At 34.7% G+C, this 18593-nt stretch overlaps 1 protein-coding gene across 3 annotated transcripts in view; it reads right to left on the reverse strand.

Annotated features, from left to right (window-relative positions):
- LOC149414820 (uncharacterized) overlaps positions 1 to 18593 on the reverse strand; it is a 399189-nt gene that overhangs the window by 371676 nt on the left and 8920 nt on the right. The window lies entirely within an intron of this gene.

The raw sequence follows: 18593 nt of genomic DNA on the forward strand, positions 1-18593 counted from the left end.
TACATTTGTCAATACCTTGTTCAAGTTATCGAGTAATCTGAAGTAAATTGTTTTGAAGCCAGATTTCAAAATCATGGGCTTGACTTCGAACTAAGAAGAACGTAAAACTGAGCCTTCGCTAACTTCAAATGTAGCTTAAGAGGAAGCTACAAGCAAAAAATGTGTATATTCATGGTATACCTTATATCATAGGTAATAGGCATAAAAATCGCTTGACAAACGGAGTCTAGAAACGTTAGATTTCAAGCACCAAACCTGGTTTTTTTTATTTATTTTGTAAATAATTTTATAAAAAAGCAAAAAAGTTAATCAAGTGAAACTGTCACAGATAATCTTAGCTATAATACTGTATTTTTAAAAGTTGTTTCCTTTATGCGTTCATACATTTCTATTGAAAAGCTATACATTTTTTAGTAGTTTGCATTTATATTTGTTATTGAGTAATTTATTTTTTTATTTGTATTCTACTCAAGCGAAGCGATAGGAAAACTTTCAATTTATCTAAAGCATATTTTTTGGTATTCATAATGTACACCAATTCGTTATAAAGATGAATCAAAATAGTGATTTGGCATTAAGCTTCGTCTTAAGCACTCCCGGTGTCACTAACGCGACTGAGCCCAATCTTCACTCAAGGGTTACACTTAGGTTCCTTTATTTTACTTTTTTACTGCACAAAAGTGTCATAGGACTTAAGCCATTGGGATTATGGCATCTTCAATTGGGGACGACGTGCGACTGACTCTCAAGTTGAGATTGGAAAGAGATGGAAAGGAGGAAGGTTGAGAACTAAATGGCTATTTAAATCTGGTCAGCAATTTACGACGACGCGCGTGCTTGTACACGGCATTAATTTATTTCAAAATAAAAAAGCTGCCCGGATGAGATACAAACATATATTATATAAACATATATAATTGTGTTTTGGCGTTGTCCATACGACGTCGGATTAGGATAAAAATTAACCCATATCATTAAGGCGATGCACTACGTCGTGTAATATTTTAAATTGAGCTGTTATCAATAACAGCCCTTACGTAGATGCGATAAGGTTTAAATTCCCGCTTAACACCATCCGCCTGTTTTGATTTATGCAAGAAAAAAACATGGCCAAAAAGTTCCTTTTATTTTATTTTGTGAATGTTCAGGCATAAATATTTATTTTTTTCGGATCATTTTATAAATAACTTAATTTGCCACATTATACAATAAAATTATAACCGAAAATGGTTTCGTAAGTAGGAGATTTTGAACTTTAAAGCAGTTTTCAATTGGCCTTATACATTATTTTTTTCTGGGCTTATAAAAAGACTTATCTAAAAAACACTCGATTATTTCAAAGCTCAAGATGTCTTCTACTCGCAGTATTTAATTAAAGCATCTGAAACATTTCTAGGCGACAAAATTTTCAAACCAAAAACACATTATTTTGCATTACTACGTATGGCATCGTCTTAAGTCATAGACATAAAAGTAACTGTCGTGGGTAAAAGAGTTACTGCAGCATAAAACCAAATCACCAAACCTGTATGTATTACAAATCGTAGAAAAACATGCGCCACATCGAAATAAAAGTGAAGTCATCACCTTGGTGCAGCAATAATATCCGTGTTAAATATATATATTTAAACGGCAAGATCAACATAAGAACTTGAGAGATTAAACAAACGACGAGGAGGTGACTAACAGGCGACTAAAGCGTTATTAAAAAAACAGGACCACTCCAAAAAGATAATGTCAAAAGCCATTAGAGAAGCTTTGGGAAAGTCAAGTTCTGCATTTTTGAAATCAGATGTAGACAGTAATTTTACTCTCAATTTGAATGGTGTTTAATCAAGAAGCATCAAAATTCTTCCTTAAGGCGAAGCTTTGCTAAATCATTATTTTGATTATTTATAATTTGTGTACATCATGAATACCATAAAATATGCTTTAGATAAATTGAAGGTTTTCCTATCGTTTCGCTTGAGTAGAATACAAATAAATTACTCAATAAAAAATATAAATGTAAGCTACTAAAAAATATGTTTTTTCAATAGAAATGTATTAATGCGTAAAGGAAACAACTTTAAAAAAATACATTATTATAGCTAAGATTATCTGTGACAGTTTCACTTGATTAACTTTTTTGATTTCTTATAAAATTATTTACAAAATAAATAAAAACCAGTTTTGTGCTGGAAATCGAACGTTTCTATTATCTACAATATAAGGTATGCAAGAATATACACATTTTTGGCTTGTAGCTTCCTCTTAAGGGGTGGGAAAAGGTGTTGGGGTGGTTTTTAAGAATCTCGTGTAGACAGTGACATTCTTCTTGTTTTGAATGTCAAGTGTGCAAAATTTCATCAATCTCGGGATAAAACTAAAGCTTTTGTAGTAATACAAAGAAAAAGAGTTGTGACAAATATATTTTGTACCGTGATGTGACATTTTACGTTTTTGTATGGGACATTAGTAGCGCATCTTGTATGAAGTACTCAACAGTAATAGATTTTAAAATTACTTTTATTACTTATAACCTCAGAATTTTATAACATAAATTTCATTTAATACATTAATAACCTCAGAATTCGTAAAACTTTTACAATATTTGGACGCTAGTTCTACCTGCATAAATTAAATGAATAAATTATTGACAAGGGAAATTTATTACATTATAACTAAACTAACTAACCATCACGCCGTTTCCCCGCAGGGGTAGGCAGAGAGGACGGACCGCCAAACAACTCGGTCTTGGCACACACTCCTTGCCTCATTCACATTCATACATCGTCTCATACATACTCTTCTATTATTCTGACTCTTGACATGGCCCGACTCGAGTATCTGATTCACTTGATTATTAATTATTATCATTATTACATTATCTTCGTCTATATTCGTATTTCGGTCAATTCATTAGACATGCATTATTTATATCTTTTTAATTTGATGAGAACTTATAACACTTTCAGATTATTGAACCATCGCTAAAATATTTGTGAAAGTTTAATAGAAGAATAAAAATTCTTTCTCAAATAATTTTAACTAGATCAGATTGAAGTTATTTTTAACGCCAATTCGAAGTAAATTGATTCGTTTCGTAAATTTAATATTTCTACGGTTAATAAATGTGATGTACCGCAGTGGGTACTCGAACGGTATTTCTCCAGAGATACTGTCAGTATTTATATCTCTTAGACTAGGCACTTATCTCCAGTGTAAGATGCTCCTGGAAACTTGGTATTCTCCAATAATAAGTTAAGGTTCTTACTGAACAGTGGAACTTTATTACGATTGTAGATACAGTCACAGACACACCTATCACATAATACTACATTAAATAATGAAAATAATTTGTGGGACATCTGTCATGAATGAGTAAATTAAAAACACAGACAAGAGCCAACCTATAATTTTTTTTACTTTAGCTCCACACAGGAGGCCCAAAAGAAAGCAATTTCCCTCATGGACTATGTCATTTTTGGGGATGATGTGTTATTTGATGATGATGACTGATCATGAGGATCTTTTTAGGGAAGTAGGGAGAGGAAGTTCTGGGAAGGAAACGGGATGCATCCCTCCCACTGGGGTGCGAGGCGATGGTTCGATAGAGTCCTGTTGGAGAGGTCAAAGGGGCTCCTTCGACCAGTGTCTCCAATGCCACCAGGACCTAAATAAACCTCACCCCATGAACCCTGCATGTCACCAGATGTGGCGAATCACTTAGGGTGACATATTACAGAGGTGTTAAAGTTGAAGTAAGGTTTTCTATATATATTGCTTTAATAATCCAATAATTAATCTCAACTAACATTGAGCTTTGGCCTTGAAGAGTGCGTAAGGTTTTCTGTATAGAATTTCAAGAAAAAAACCATTTTCAGTTCTGTCTTTTCCATCACGACCACGAAAATTTGAAATATTCATTAAAATGTAAATTAATAATTATTGCACACCGATTTAGTGATACGAGAAAGAGACAGAGTTCCATTGTGGTTGCATCGCGCAAGAATGTAAATTCGTTTTCAATTACAACTAATAATAATAACTAATAATTAACAAGTAATACACCAAGCGCAACAGTTTTTTGTCGTGCTTTAGATTTTTGTTTAAATCATCTACAATAAGAAATCCACGCTGGTATATTTGGTATCTTTAAATCGGGTGATCTAGCGAAAGTATCGCACGCGACTAATCTGTGCCATTAGTAAATAAATGGCATGTACACTGTTTGGTCCCACGTCCCACTTTAGTGTGGAGACTGTGACAGTCATTTCGCCTACTTTTGTGTCGCCTCCAATCAGATATTACTTCTGTTGAAATTGATAAAATATTTTACTTTTTTCTTCCTTTTTTTTGTATGTTTTTATTATAAAAATTACATTTTTATATCTAGTATTTTTTTTTTTATATTAACTCCACACAGGAGGCCCTGAAGAAAATAATTTCCCTCAGGGCCTATGTCATCTTTGGGGATGCTGCGTGGAGGGTCTTTTTGTGGAGAGGAAGGAGTGAACATGGGTCTTGAAGAGTCCCATGTTGTAGGAGGGAGGAAACACAGAGGCCAGCAGTTCGTTCCACAGCCGAGCTGTTGAACTTAAGAACGAATCGTAGAAGCGACCCGTTCTCATGTGACAAGTGTCAACCGTGTACAAATGTTGGGCACGCGTTTGGCGTGTATCCCGACTACGCACCGGTGCCGAAGGGATCAATGACGCTAGTTCCTCAGAGCATCTTCCATTGTAATACCGATAGAACAAGGACAGCATACCTACCTGACGCCTGTGCTCTAAAGATTGCAGTCCGCTTGTTAAGATTGGGGAATCTATCAAACGGACCGCCCGTTTTTGCACAGAGTCAAGGGTTTTTTTCAGGTATTTAGGGGCTCCGGACCAGAGATGGCTGCCAAATTCGACAGTAGGGCGCACTTGCGATTTGTACAGGGTCAGCAGTTGTGTACTATTAAAGTATCTGCGGGCCCTGTACAGTACACCCAGCTTCTGAGAGGCCAGCTTTACTCTGGCTTCGATGGAGCCCCCATACCTGAGCTGGTCACTTATAGTTACACCAAGCATATCAATGGAAGGCCTGTTCGGAAGATTGCTTCCGTTAAAGGAGACTAGATTATCATTTAGATCCCTTTTAGACGTAATCAGACAGGATTGGGTCTTTGAAACATTAAATTCGACGAGATTACTTTTACCCCAGGAGGAAATACTCTCGAGATAACCGTCCATTCTCTGCTTCAAAGCCCTCCGAGCCGTTGGAGTTTGTGTGCCCTTTGGGGGCTTGTCAAACAAAAAGCTATCATGAACTGTACTGTCATCCGCGTAACAATGAATCGGTGCACATGTCAAAAGGTCATTGATGTGCAACAAAAACAAAGTCGGAGACAGAACCGATCCCTGTGGGACGCCAGCATTTATAGAGTGTGAGGATGAGGTGAAACCGTCAGCAACTGCCTGAATCGACCTATCCCTTAAAAAGTCAGCAATCCACGTACACAGGGATGCGGGAAGTCCGTAAGAAGGCAATTTGTTGACAAGTATAAACTTTTATTAATAACTAAAAACTTATTTTTATGACATTTAGTCACACTACATCTAAAATATAGTATTTAGGCATAACCCACGAAAAGCAGCAAGGCTTCTTTCACATCTGTAGGTAATTCATTAAAAATTTTAAATCCTTTAAAATAGAGATTATTTTGGATTCCCTACAAATTTGTTTGATGACAAGAAATGTCCATTTTCGTTTCGCATGATATTTAGTTTATTGCCTGAATTTTTAATGTAGCAACTGGTTATTCTGCCTTTTTTAACTGTGTCCGAAACAATTTGACTTCAAATGTCAAATAAACAAATACGTATACCCATATATATATTATTATTTTTTTTTAGTTATGCATAGCTCTATATTTCTTCTACACCTATTGTTTAGCTACATATTCTTCTGTTATTCTGATTCTTGACAAGACCCGACGCAAGTATTTGATTCACTTGATCGGTTCATGTCTTCCTCAGGCGCACCCGACTTCTTCTACGTCATATTTCTTATAGTATATTTTATTAGTTCAAAGTTCCCTGCTGTGTATTATTGTGACAAGCATACTACGGTTTCAAGCTACAATTCTGTTATAGACAGATTACACACCATTGGTAACTCTCATGCTATGTTAGCTTATGATTTTAATGGTGACCGGATAACTCATCAAAATGACAATTCAACACACTTTTAAAAAGTGATGAAACGAAAACCAGGTTTCACTGGCTCAAGTGTCCTGAAAGAATCCAGTACAAACTGTGCTGGATGGTGTTTAAATCCATCAATGAAATTTCCCCACCCTACATCTCTGAACCATGCGTCCCGGAAAACACTGGTCTGAGGCAGTCAACTCTTAGATCAGCAACATCATCAGCTGTAGGCAGACTGATGGAACCTAAGCGCAAGCCAAATACTAAGTTTGGTGATCGCGCTTTCGGAGTATCTGGGCCGAAGGCTTGGAATAAACTCCCTCCGGAACTAAGATCCATAACAAGTCCAACAGAATTCGGATCTAAACTAAAAACTTACCTTTTTAAGCTGTCGTACCCTTAAATTAAATATACCATTCCTAAGAGAAAGTCCAGTTATATTCAATTTTCCAATTATGTCCTAAATCCTGTATCTAAATTTCGCTAATAAACAATTATATAATGTTAATTATGTGATAATCTCAAGTGACCTACCAGGTAAGTATTGTACTGTATATTATCTCCATAAATAGTTAAGTAATAACATAGATCACTGTAGACATGTATTATAAGTTTATACAGCGCCCTTGAGGTGATTTTGCACAAAAACGGCGCTATACAAGTCATCCAATTATTATTATTATTATTATTTTATTATTATTAAATAGGTAACGTAGGTAAACGTTGATAATATAATAATAATAATATTTGGCTAATTTATATAGCACCGTTTTCGTGAAAAATCAGCTCAAGGGTGCCGTATAAAGCTGTACTAACATTTTAGCACTTCATATTTCAAGAGGTTTCTGTTTCTTCTTCATCCCTTTAACTAACTTTGTACTAATTTATATTCTTTTTTACTTATTTAATCTCATCATTTTCCTTCTTGCTTTATTTTACTGTGAGTGTCAATAACTGTCATGTACGTAAATAGCACTGTCGCCGTTAATTCTAAATAAATACACTAAATTAACGTTCAAATAATGATACTGAATAATTCAATAAGGTGATATCAATGTATAAGGTCATTCCATGGCATAGTTTGTTCTGTTTCATTTATAATTTAGAGGCAAAGCCCGAATTGAAAGTTGACTATTTTTATATCTGACTTTTGTTTTCGCATTTCCGATATTATCAAGAACTGGATCAAGCCAGTATCAGTGGTCCAATTGTAAAGATAGCTGTCAATTTATACCTTAATAAGCGGTGAAGCCAATTCGGAATCGAGGCAATAGGGCATTCTCGGCACGAATTCGGGGCTACCTTTATGTAAGTAGCTTCATGGTCGTATCAGATTTTAAGTTCACAGTGAAACCCGACTATAGCGACATCGGATGTCAAGACTCCACGGTTATAGTGCAGCAAAATAATATCATTGTGTGGGAACCTCCCATTGTATCACCCAATAAGTGCATATGTGTTGTTTAGTTCTTGTTGTTGTTTTGAAGGTTTGCATTAATGAAGGTACGTCTTTTGAGGTTCAATAGTGATTTTACATGAATAATGAGAACATACACAAACAAAAGTAGAAGAAAATTATGAATAGTGCATAGACATTGTCGTGAAATTAAATTCAAATTAACTCACCGAAAAATTATAATATATTTTAAATTCAAATAAAGGTAGAACCAGCAACCACGTGGCACCCTTACATAGATTTTTTTTTGTTAGTGTTAATTTTTTATAATAAAAAACTAAACGAAAATATTAAAAATATAGTACCTAGGTGTTGCATCCGAAACTGTTTTTCGAATTACGGCTTCAAGTGAACATGAAAATGGACTGTAAATCTTTTTTAACGAAACGAAATGAAGTTTTGTTTGCTGGAATTGGGTGGATAGTATGTGTAGGAATTAACAAGTTATGGAAGGAAGGAAAATAGGATGACCAATCACTTACCACTGTATCGCTGCGAAGGAGCACACAACACAATCACAGTATAGTGAGTTCCACAGCGATACCTTGAGGTAATTATCGCCACAACAAAATGATTTCGATGAATTCCAAGATAGTCAACTTTCTTCTTTTTACTTTTCAACGAGATTATGTTAACGAAAAAACTAACAACTTGCTTCTAGGATTGTTCCAAACCTTCTTCTGTCTTTAAAACAAATGCACTCGAATATACACTATTTTCTTGTCATTGTTCCGAATTTGAAATACTTTTTCAGCAAGGTGATTGTTACGGAGGGGTAGGAACTAGATATAAATGTCATCCTGGTATTCTCATTTCAAAACAGAAAATTTGATGTAATTTCAACATAACCTCAAAAATTTATGTGTTGCATTCACAATACTAATTAATTATTTAATTCTATTACGATTATGAGTTTGCTACGTGGTCTGTACCTGCATGACTTATTATTGTACACCTCCGAAAAAAATAATATCATTTGACGATGACAAGATTGCTTCTGTTTGTGTTTAAAATTAATAAATATCTATATCTGAATTTCCAGCGTGATCCCTCCACTTCTGAATGAAAAATCTTTAAATTAGATTTAATCTAGATATCGAAAGTACGTGGTATATACGTACATTGTTTGAAAAGCAGATAAATAATTATTGATAACAAATTGAACGAACTCCTCGATTCACATTAGCGTAGATCTTAGATAAAACTTTGAGGGTATTCTTTAGTGTAATCTTCTGTATGTATCTTGAAATACGTTCGGTGATAAGGTAGACTTTAAGCCAAAATTGCATTCGTGTTAAATCAATAAATATTATGAATCATTAATTATCCGTAATCAATTCATAATTAATGATGCTGTCATCGCAGCATTATATATTATGTATTACCGTTTTAACCCCAAGACTGCATTGTATAGCTGAAAGAAATCAGTCCACATTACGTTACTTTTTAACGTGTAAGTGAGGAAAAGTGTGTCCACATTACGTTTCACTACAACGTGGAGAGGAAATTGTGTCCACATTACGTAACGTTGCATCGTGTAGTTGGAAGAGATTGTGTCCACATTACGTCTCACTACAACGTGGAGGGGAAATTGTGTCCACATTACGTAACGTTGCATTGTGTAGTTGGAGGAGATTATGTCCACATTACGTTACGTTGCATTGTGTAGTTGGAGGAGATTATGTCCACATTACGTTACGTTGCATTATGTAGTTGGAGGAGATTATGTCCACATTACGTTACGTTGCATTGTGTAGTTGGAGGAGATTATGTCCACATTACGTTACGTTGCATTATATTTGGAGGAAATTGTGTCCACATTACGTTACGTTTCATTGAGGAAATGGTGTGCACATTACGTTACGTTTCATTGAAGAAATTATGTCCACATTACGTTACGTTGTATTGCGTAGTTGGAGGAATTTGTAAACGCTGCAATGAGTTGTTGGAGAAAACTGTGTCCATATTACATTACTGTGCAACGTGAGGATGAGGAAATTGTGTTCACTCAATGTTACCCTCCCCAAAGACGACAAAGGCCACGAAGGAAATTATTTTCCTCGTGACCTCTTACGTGGAGTTAATGCAAAAAAAGTAACAGAATTCACAGTTCACGTTAGTTAGGTACATTTGAATGTATGGTCAGAAGAAATTGCTTCCACATTACGTTACCTGCAATTTCAAAAGTTTCCTATAATGATGTTTGCAGCAATGGTAAGCCGCAAGTTTTTTGTGAAGAACCATTTTACTTACACTAAACATGATATTTACAATTTTAGATAATTAAAATAAGTCAGGAAGAACCAAAATAGAGTAATATAAATAAGAAGAATGTACTGTAAGCTGTAATGAAAGATTGGTATTGTAGATATCTCATCTAGTTGCTCAGGCATTTTAATATACGTTAACCCGCTTTCAAATTACCAACGTATCCAGTTAATTTTAAACCTCCTGCAATACTCTTTACTTCTAGTTCACTGAAAACGTACAAATGCACAATATTATAATTTCCAACAGGTGAAATTCAGAGAATTGAGCAAAAATCAAAGCCTAGCATACTACCAAAATCAAAGATCAAGAAATTAACATTGGTTTTTTTAAATCATTAATTAACCTTTATTCATTTATTTATATTGGATTTTTACAGATGTTCTCACTTACGCGTGGACAATTCAGATGAGGAAATCAATAAAAATATAGACGAAGATATCAACAAACACAAAGATGAGGAAATCACGAAGTAACAACGATACAACAACCTACAGTCAAGGACATGAAGACAATTAAATCAATAAACATAAAAAAGAGGCCTACAAACACGAAGATGAGAAATCAACGATGAGGAAATCACGAAGACACAATAATAAAACAACCTACAGTCAACAAATATGAAGATAAAGACATCAACAAACTTGAAACTAAGCCTAAAATCGTGAAGATCACGAAATCAATGGACATAAAGATGAAGAAATCAATAAACATGAAGATGAGGAAATCGACGAACATAAAGATGAAGAAATCAATAAACATGAATATCAGGAATAAACGAACATATAGATGAAGAAATCAATAAAAACGAAGATAAGGAAATCAACGAAAATAAAGATGAAGAAATCAATAAACATGAAATTCAGGAACATATTAGATGAAGAAATCATCAATGAAGTTGAAGATCAGGAAATCATGATGCAACACCAATATAGCTTCAGTGTCAATATGTTTTTGATTTGGGAACGTATTAATACGCGAATGGTGTTATAATTTGAACTACCCAAATAATTCAAAATTACCAATAAATTAACTCAAGATTACGATGATAGATTGATACGTGGGTTATGTTAACACCTTCATCAAATTACATTAATGAATGTTAAATGTGCAATCATTAACTCTAATTAACTCTTTTCAAACCAAAACAGATTAGAAATTCAAATTAATATTAACAATTCCAATAATCATTCGTCGTGATAATTAACAAGTACTTTTATTCAATCCGTGTTCTTTGCTATCGGACTATGATAATAAAAAATGCAGAACTTAAATGCATTATCATTATGTACACACTTTATTAATTTATAACTTACGTTACGGCATCTGACTAATGATTTAATTTGTAAGCGCATTTAAAGGTTAAATACTAGCCATCAAATTCTTATAAAAGAATTACAAATTATAAGATTCTTAGCTAAGCTACAAATCGTAATCATAAAGCGAAACCTAAAGGCTAAATTGTCAACATATACACGATGGGGCAAAAGTTATGTCCTAATGTGAATGTGCCATAATTTTTGCAAATAGCGTCAAATTTCATTGTACTTTGACATTTTTGTTGTAGACAGATAGAGAATTAGTTTACAACAAGCAATGGAGCGATACACACCTGAAGAACGCGTTATTATTGTTACTGCTTATTTGACCAATTTCCGGTCTGTTGTTAATGCCATTTAGATTAATTGATTTTTAAAAAATGGGCTCTGTTTTCACGGAAAGTTTATTTGAAAGTTTGCACGAGACACTCAGCCAAACGCTTAATTGTTCGCGGACTTGGTGCAGGACAGTGAGGAAAACGATGATGAAATTCACTCAGCGTTAAAACAACAGACCGGAAATTGGTCAAATAAGCAGTAACAATAATTCCGCGTTCTTCGGGTGTCTATCGTTACATTGCTTGTAGTCAACTAATTCTCTATCTATCTACAACATAAATGTCAAAGCACAAAAATTTGCAAAAATTATGGCACATTCACATTATGACGTTACTTTTGCCCCATTTTGTATAATTTAGTTGTCGACCTCCTTGGCAGATCGGTAAGATTCTTTGCACTGGACAACAACCTTAATTTATTTATTATTAAAAATATAATTATATTGGATGTGTGTAGGTACCTATGTAATAGTCTAAAATGCACACGTAATTTTAAAATATTTAATTCTTATGTTTTTACAACAATAGTTGGTGATGTGCATGTGAAATCGCACAAGATTCTCAACTGCTCCCAACCGTCTGGAGCCAATGAGACTTTGGGGTATGTTGTGAGGCTGAAGGTAGTGGGGAGGGGAAGGATATGGGGTGGAGGAAGGTGGGAAAGTGGCTGGCTATTCAGATCTTCTTAACAAATACGGCCAAAGGCACTTCCAGCAACAATTTCATTCTAGTTAGTCTTACACCAGGGCGATACTTCGAGTATCTTCCCCTCTGAATTTAAAAAAAAAAATTATTTTACATGGTTTTATTATTTTGTCTGTAATTTTAATATGATACAATTTAAGTTATATTATTTTTTAACCTCGTTTCAGAATGTTAAATACTATCAGTATAAATTATTTTATAAGCAATAATTATTAGCCTGAAACACTCATCCACATTGAAAAATCTCCTGATAAAAGATACATGACGCCAACGGGACATCTTTTATCAGGAGATTTTTCATTGTGGATGAGTGTTTCAGGCTAATAATTATTGCTTATAAAATAATTGTTACCCTTTGTGCTATGCATAAAAATCTTGTCTTAAACAATAGTTTACCAAAAAAATAATAACTATCAGTATCGTCCTTTTGGCCATTTTAAGTGACCAGATCTGATTAACTGAACCTCCCCCTTACCAAATTTGTCCAACTTTATTGTTTATTGTTTATTGCGGTATTTTAAGTAGGTACATAGTTATCTATGTCCTAATACAATCCTTATATCACATACATATAATTATAGTAACACATTAAAAATGAATCAATCACATATTTTCGAATCACTACTTTATCACTTTTTATACTTTATCAGGGAACTCTTGTCTGGTACCTACCTATCGTTTTTTTAATGTGAATACCGGACAAGAATCCCGATTGTCTGGAGCTAGTGGGTATATGTCACCCCCAACCACACCGTATCCCCGCAGGGGTAGTCAGAGAGGACAGACCGCTAAACATCTCGGCCTTGGAACACAATTCTTACCTCATTCACATTCATACATAGTCTCATACGTACTCGTCTGTTATTCCGACTCTTGACATGGCCCGACTCAAGTATCTCATTCACTTGATGATGCCATGTCTTTCTCGGGCGACCCTGACTTTTTTACCATTCATATTTATACTTCTTTCTTCGATCATTCGCTCTACATGCCCAAACCATCTAAGCGTCCCTTTCTTAATCTTACTCATTACGCTTGAATTCTCTGCGGATCTCCACATTTCTCACGAGATCATAGATGGTTTTACGCACATACGCCTCAGGGATATCATTTCTACAGCATTTAGTCTACTTTCATCCTACCTCTGCCTCACTGCCATACACATCAGGGTAGGTACCAGCACACCAATGTGGACTGATAGCTTCGCTTCTTTTGACAATTTTTTCAGTCTTCCATTAATGGAGTTACCTGCATTTATGCTTCTTTATAAATATCTCTTTCTTTTGACAATTTTTTCAGTCTTCCATTAATGGAGTTACCTGCATTTATGCTTCTTTATAAATATCTCTGTCAGCCTTCCCATACGTTACTTATCATAATATCTGCCTACTCCTGCTAAGAAATGGAATGATGTTTCTTAAATAACAATAATCAAGAATTTCGCCAACCAGGTGCATATTAAATTAGATTTGTTTGCCAAGCCACTGTTTTACCAAACAGAGAAAATATTTCCTACCTATGTTCGCTATCAGACTTTATTGTTTTCTTATCAGTTTATTTCTCAGATAAAAGTACGCAAGGCGACCCCCATTGTGTGTTATCTGCTATAAAAGTAAAAATTTGATTTAAAAATAAATATAATAAATTGGCTGAAAAGTGGGCAATTATTGGTGACATAAAGAGATACAAATAGAAAAGAGGGAAACCTTACCTACTCCTCCAATAATACAGTGTTTTCCAATAAGAGGTGTTATTTTGATTTTCAATCGTAAAAGATCAATGGTTTCGTTGCTTGTGTGGCACGTAGCGCCGTCTTGTTGAAAGTAAACGTTGTCCAGATCAATATCATCCAATTCCGGCCATAAAAAAATCATTAATCATCTCTCGATAGCGCGATCCATTCACCGTAACTGTTGCTCCAGCCTCATTTTCGAAAAAGTAAGGTCCAATGACTCCGCCGGACCATAAACTGCACCAAACAGTCTCACGTTGAGGATAGAAAGGCTTTTCAACAATAACTCTTGGGTTTTCCGAGCCCCAGATGCGACAATTTTGCTTGTTGACGAAGCCACCGAGGTGGAAATGGGCCTCATCATTCAAGATGATTTGCATTTGATTCACTCAAGTGAATTTTAATAATTTCAATGCGTTGTTGAAGCGTGTATCGTTCCATTTTTATTAATGGCGTAGTTTCTACTTGTCAAATGTCATAAAATGACAGCTTCAAAAGTAACATCTACCGAAATAGCGGGCTATTCAAAATAACACCTCTTATTGGAAAGCCTGTATTATGCCCTCTTTTCTTACGTTAGGTAAGGTTATACGCTTTACATTAGGTACATATTGATTAACTCGGTAATAATAATAATAATAATATTTGGCGAATTTATATAGCGCCGTTTTCGTGAGAAATCACCTCAAGGGCGCTGTACAAATATATTTCATAAATAGTTAATACTAGAACTACTGACTTATCTCTAAGACTTATATCTAGTGACTTACGACTAAGGCCCTATAACTACTATCTTAATGACATATATACGAGTATTTACATATTTATCAACTTACAACTAAATTTAATATTAACAATCTAATCTTACTAACGCCAGAAGAAGAAGGAAGTTCCATTATATTAGGGTGTTTTTATTGTTAGCTGGATGTTTGAAGTGCTCAAAAGACTATCAATGTACTGACGACAATATCAATACTATCGTCAATACTTCGTCGAGGCGCGCTAGTAATAGTTGCACACTAATTAAAATGTCCGAACACATAATTTATAGTCGCAAATGATTTCATACACTTTATTTTGCCCTTTTGACGGTTTAATTATTTATTTGCTGGTGGGAATGTGTGTTTTGCGTTGTCTAGGCCAAATATTGACCATAAAATAAACTAATATATAAATTAACCTCTCGAACCAACAACAGCGAGGCAATATCGATCGTATCATTATGACAACTCCAACACGGAATCACAATTGTATACTCCCGTTCTCCGTATAAAGAATTTCGGTAATGATTATAAGGATGTTGTTGACATATTTAATGCGTCAATCATTAAATATACACGGGTATTTATATCTGAAAGCAGAACAACAAATCTAATTAAACAAACCACCTAGTTCTGCTTCTTCCTAATTTATTTATTGTATTATTATGCTGATGTTATGTTTATTATTGTGATGTTATGCTCATTTAGATGTCCTTTGTGTTATAAAAAAATAATAATCATATATATTTCATATGGGCGCGTAGTTCACAATAAATAATTAAATAACATTAATCGTTTCACCTCGGAGTAATTTAGTGGCGGCTCATAACATTAGTTGTACTAGAGTGCTAATTTTACAAAAAATGGCATTACTCATGTTGTTGTAGCTGAAAACGATTTTTTATTTATTTTTAGAAAATCCGATTGTTTGTATGACGATTTTCAGGAAATCCGTGCGGCCAAACTGAAATTTCCTGAAAATCTACAGACAAAAAAAACGTATTTTCCAAAAAAAAATATCGTTTTCAGCTCCAACAGCATCAATAATGCAATTTTTTGTAATATTAACACTCTAGTACACCCAAAAGTCACGAGCCGCCACTCGGAGGCCTCAAAAGAACGGGACGAGAAATTCTAAGCAAATTAGATTGCCAACAAGAAAAAAAACAAGCACCCAAAAATCTCTGATGTACCAGGCCGTTCAACTCTATAACAAAATCCCGAAGGAAATTGCTGTGATAGAAAATATTAATAAGTTCAAAAATGAATTAAGAAAATATGTCTATCTCAATTATTAATGTTTCTTTTTTTGTGAATTTATTGAAATATTTAAAGAAAGATTATGTTTGCCAAACAATGTACATGTTTATATGTTTATAAAACTATTAGCACACACGAAGATGTGAGCTAACTTAAGATTAATAAATAAAAATAAAAAAGTGCCAATTTTTCATTGCTTGGGTCAAGTGTCCTGAGGTAGGTCAGTCAACCTAATCTATTTTAGGTCCACAAGTCCTTCAATTGGTCAATTCCTTAATTCGCGTGGTGACATCATGTCAATTGTTTCGATAAAAAAAACTTTACCGTTTAACGAACCCATGGCACTAAAAAGGAAGAAACTGAAAATGCAGAGTCACTTTGCGGGCGAACGCAAGTGGGACTTAGGTTAACATATTTATTTATTTAGAATTTACGGCACAAGTGCCATTTACATACAAAGTTTTTATTTTATTTTTTTTACATATACATAGTGCAGTATTAAATTTTGATGAGAGAAATTAAAGAATTAAATTTAGTTAAAACATAACAAATAAAATAGCAGTAAAGAAAGAAGCAATGACAATAGCCTGTTATGCAGTGACCTCATTAAAATAAGTGGTGTTAAAATGTGTTATTAGTGCAGCTTTATACTTTACAAGGGGAATATTAAAAGTATCTGCGATTTTAGTATAAAAGTTCCCAAGTGTGTGAAATCAATTTATAACTGAGTTATATCCTGAGATTTTGGTATAATTGTCACAATAATACATACTAGAGGACCTTGATCTAATAGTAGGTACGAGTACATCAAATTGAATCAACATTAATATGTCAGGGCTATCCAATAAACATTGCCATCATTATAAGCGAAAAATGTTGCTTGTGCAATGATGGAGGAATGAGCTAGCAGATGAATTAAACCCAGTGGATACATACTCTCACCAACGCTCTGGTGAAGACCATAATCGCAAAAAAAGTTTACTACTAAAGGGAAAATTAGACACTAAAACAAGGAAATGTAACAATCTAACAACACCACTGTAGCATCCCATCTAAATTACACAAGTTAAAATAATGTAAATAATTCAAAACAGTGGCCTGAGGACTAGGGTGTTAATCTTAGGACGGGTTGTTTCGGAGAATTTGAACAATTCATCAAATTTCAACGTTCATTTTCAAGCTCTGTGAAAGATTTTTTCAGTTCTGTTTTTTTTTTTTAATTTCAGTTTTGTCAAGCCTACAATGATATAGTAACAAAACTTGAATAGGACTTTCACAGAACCCGAAAATGAACGTTGAAATTTGATGAATTGTTCAAATTCTCCGAAACAACCCGTCCTTAGTATTAGCATTTGATGTTTATTTTTTTGTATATAGTTATGCTATTATATTATCAATGTATTATGTTACACTTTCATACATAAATTGTCTATTTCCTCTGTAAAAGCCCGATAGGGCGTTAATAATAATAATAATAATAATAATTGGATAATTTTTATAGCGCCGTTTTTGTGAAAAATCACCTCAAGGGCGCTGTACAATTTATTTCCTAGGATCTACATTTGTTATTTAGACCAACTGTGCCAGCACGAGGTTCGTCATCCGTTCAGGCATGTGTCTGCCGCCAATATAGCGCTGACATGTATCTGCTGCCAATAAAGAGCGCTGACACAACATCCTCACATAGACAACAAACCTTGGCAGCACCGCTGTGACGCTCGACGAAGACAGAAGATGGAGACTCTGCTGCAAGATTCCTAGGTAGCGAAGGAACTGTACCAGCTGCTGCAGGGAGAGAGACTACCCCGTCCACCAACTGTGCCAGCACGAGGCTCATCATCCGTTCAGGCATGTGTCCGCCGCTAATATAGCGCTGACATGTGTCTGCTGCCAATAAAGAGCGCCGACACAATATCCTCACATAGATAACAGACCTTGGCAGCACCGCTGTGCAAAATCACCTCATCCTAGTTTACCTTAGTCTCTCCAGTCACCTCCCAGCCTTTCATGCCACCTAGTGCATCCTCTCGACCCTTTCAGACTCCTTCCTGGCTCCAATACATTCTTTCTATTGTCGTGATCCGACGATTTCACACCTCTGTCTCAGACCCTTAGGGCTCGCTTATCGCAGGCTATCATAAGCAAAATCTTGAACCAAAGTCAAAGTGAAGTTTATGAGTGTCATCTGTAACAAAATACATAAACAAAAACAGAAAATAAAAACAAAGACAAAAACTTTAAACAAAATATGGCTTATCTGTCCTCCATGCAGACATCCTCGGTTGAAAAGGTCCCGTAAATCCCAACACCACTTGACACTTGAGTCAGGTATAAAATCTTCGACTGCATTGAGAAATCTTCGTTCTAGCTTCACTTTTAAAAATTAATCGGTTTAAAATGCTATAATAATTGCAAATTCCGGCTAAACGGTAGAAGTTACGCACATTTCGTGAAATAAGAAGGTAAGCACTATATAAAACACGGATGCTGAACAATTTTCAGCGATCTCTTAGCAAGGGAAACCTTCTGAAAGGATCAAACAAACCGGAGCGGTTAAAACACGTCCGCAACGAAGAAC

The sequence above is a fragment of the Hesperophylax consimilis genome, chromosome 19 (genome assembly GCF_061612785.1).
Source record: "Hesperophylax consimilis isolate HC1 chromosome 19, BYU_Hcon_1.0, whole genome shotgun sequence".
Taxonomy (NCBI): domain Eukaryota; kingdom Metazoa; phylum Arthropoda; class Insecta; order Trichoptera; family Limnephilidae; genus Hesperophylax; species Hesperophylax consimilis.